We start from the raw sequence: 3,342 nt of genomic DNA, 5'->3' as shown, positions 1-3,342 counted from the left end.
TGCCTCTGCCTCTGCCTCTGCCTCTGCCTCTGCCTCTGCCTCTGCCTCTGCCTCTGCCTCTGCCTCCACCCAAATCTCACTGTCATGTCTCACACAGGATATCCTAGCTATGGAGCAGTTAATCCCCCTAACTCTGGAATTTCACCAACTCAGGGTCGAGTAACTTCACTGAGGATGGACTGGGAGTTTTAAATAGGGCTGGAGAGATTGCTCAGCAGCTAAGAGTACCAGTTGCTCTTCCAAAGGACCTGGAATGGACTCCCAGCACTCTCGAGGCAGCTCACACATAGCTGTAGGTCTAGTTTTCGGGAATCTGATGCCTAGAAGTAGATCTGGCCTCTGTTGGCACCAGGAAGGCAGGCATGTGGTACACAGATATACTTTCAGGCAAAACACCCATATACACAAAATAAAAGTTTTCTCATATAGTCCATAACCACTTGCCCAAGGAATGGTATTGCCTACAGTGGGCTGGGCCCTCCTATATAGATAGACAAGATAACCCTCCACAGACATAGCCACAAGCCAGTCTGATCTGGACAATCCCCCAGTTAGAACACCCTTCTCAGATGACTCAAGGCTGTGTCAGGTTGACAGCTAAGCTCACTAGGACAAAAGGTTAAACACATTTAATATTGTTTCATCAATATTGGGCATTGAACCCAGAGACCTGCAAAGCAAAAGCTCTACCAACTGAGCTATCTGCTTAGCTCAGAAGGGAGTTACCTGTGTAGAGTTACAAATGTACAGCTGAGTCAGGACACGGGATACTTGCTTCTCCTTAACCTGTTCACACAGACGGACACCGGGTGAGAAATGGAGGACAGGTGCCATTTGTGAAATAACATCATCCCCCCCTTAACTAAGCAAAGTCTCTGTTATACTTTCAAACATAACCCAAATGAGTCGACAGCAGTTAGTCACAGAATTACATCTACTTAACTCAGTAACTTAAGTGAACCAAGAAAGCAAAGACTTGGGTTGGAGAGATGGCTCAGTGGTTAAGAGCGCCGACTGCTCTTCTGAAGGTCGTGAATTCAAATCCCAGCAAGCACATGATGGCTCACAACCATCCGTAATAAGATCTGATGCCCTCTTCTGGGGTGTCTGAAGACAGCTACGGTGTACTTACATATAATAAATACATAAATCTTTAAAAAAAAAAAAAGGAAGGAAGGAAGGAAGGAAGGAAGGAAGGAAGGAAGGAAGGAAAGATTTGGGCTTAAATGGCAGCCATCTGGACAAATGAGCTCTTTGCTCTATTTCGAGACCGGGTCTTACTACATGGCCCAGGCTGTAGCTAATGACACACAGACTGGAGTAATTATGAGAAAGAGCTGTGGTCCTGTGTACCTCCCAATTCAAGGCCAACCTATGGATACATGAGTGACAAAGGAAACAGAATGTAACTCTTGATAGGACCTTTGTGGAGACTAGAGGGGGGTTCACTCTCACCATATATAGCTAGGTGTTGCCTCCTCTTTGGAACTGTTACTAATATTGCTCATGCTGAGTGTACACCTCGGAGTAGAATTAATTTATCACTGCTACAGAAATGTTACATGCACAGCAAAGTTGAAATCATGGAGACTAGAGGGGGGTTCACTCTAAAATGATTTCAACTTTGCTGTGCATGTAACATTTCTGTAGCAGTGATAAATTAATTCTACTCCGAGGTGTACACTCAGGAGAAGTGAAAATACGTGTGCAAAAAAGCTTGCACACAGATGTTCACATGAGCAATATTAATAACAGCTCCAAAGAGGAGGCAACACCTAGCTATATATGGTGAGGGGGTAAAAAATAAAATATTAAATGCACTGTCCCACCCTATTATCTAACCCATCAATGAACTGCTGGAATGCGTGAAAGGGTCCTACAGATCCAGAGCTGCAGGACCTCCATGACACGGGACAACAACAGGATATCCAAGAGGAGTCCCAGTGAGCACCCAGGATTGATGGAGTGAGAGCAGGAGCCAGAGGCCTCGCACCAGACCAATGACTCATTACAGTGAACATGTGCAAGAAGTGTAGACAAAAGGGTATACTGTGGGACACTGTGACACACTGCAGCTTCCCAGTTGGGGGTTGGGAGTTACAAGGGTAGAGGGCAGGTATGAGGGGAAGGAAAGATGAGTGGGATTGGGTTGCACGGTGTGAAATTCACAAAGAACCACTAAAAAGTTAAATATATATATATATACACATATATATATAATTCCTTTTTTATTAGATATTTACTTTATTTACATTTCAAATGTCCCCTTTCCTGGTTTCCCCTCTGAAAAACACCTATCCCATCCTCCCTCCCCCTGCTCCCCAACCCACCCACACCGGCTTCCTGGCCCTGGCATTCCCCCACACTGGGGCGTAGAGCCTTCACAGGACCAAGGGCCTCTCCTCCCATTGATGACCAACTAGGCCATCCTCTGCGACATATGCACTGGAACCATGAGTCCCACCATGTATACTCTTTGGTTGGTCATTTGGTCCCTGGGAACTCTGGAGGTACTGGTTAGTTCGAATTGTTGTTCCTCCTATGGAGCTTAAAAATCCCTTCAGCTCCTTGGGTCCTTTCTCTAGCTCCTTCATTGGGGACCCTGTGCTCAGTCCAATGGTAGGGTGAGAGCATCCACCTCTGTATGTGTCAGGCACTGGTGGAGTCTCTCTGGAGACAGCTGTATCAGGCTTCTGTCAGTAAGCGCTTGTTGGCATCCACAATAGTGTCTGGGTTTGGTGATTGTATATGGGATGGTGCCCAGGTGGGGCAGTCTCTGGATGGTCATTCCTTCAGTCTCTGCTCCAGACTTTATCTCTGTATCTCCTCCCATGGTTATTTTGTTTCCCCTTCTAAGAAGGATCAAAGTATCCACACTTTGGTCTTCCTTCTTCTTGAGTTTCATGTGGTCTGTTAATTGTATCTTGGGTATTCCAAGCTTCTGGCCTAATATCCATTTATCAGTGAGTGCATATCATTTGTGTTCTTTTTGTGATTGGGTTACCTCACTCAGGATGATATCTTCTAGTTCCATCCATTTGCCTAAGAATTTCATAAAGTCATTGTTTTTAATAGCTGAGTAGTACTCCATTGTGTAAATGTACCACATTTTCTGTATCCATTCCTCTGTTGAGGGACATCTGGGTTCTTTCCAGCTCCTGGCTATTATAAATAAGGCTGCGATGAACATAGTGGAGCATGTGTCCTTATTACATGTTAGAGCATCTTCTGGGTATATGACCAGGAGTGGTATTAGTAGAAGAATGCAAATCAATCCATTTTTATCTCCTTGTATAAAGCTCAAGTCCAAGTGGATCAAGGACCTCTACATAAAACCAGATA

This window comes from Mus caroli, chromosome 14, assembly GCF_900094665.2.
Source record: "Mus caroli chromosome 14, CAROLI_EIJ_v1.1, whole genome shotgun sequence".
Taxonomy (NCBI): Eukaryota; Metazoa; Chordata; class Mammalia; order Rodentia; family Muridae; genus Mus; species Mus caroli.
This window is presented reverse-complemented; position numbering follows the sequence as displayed.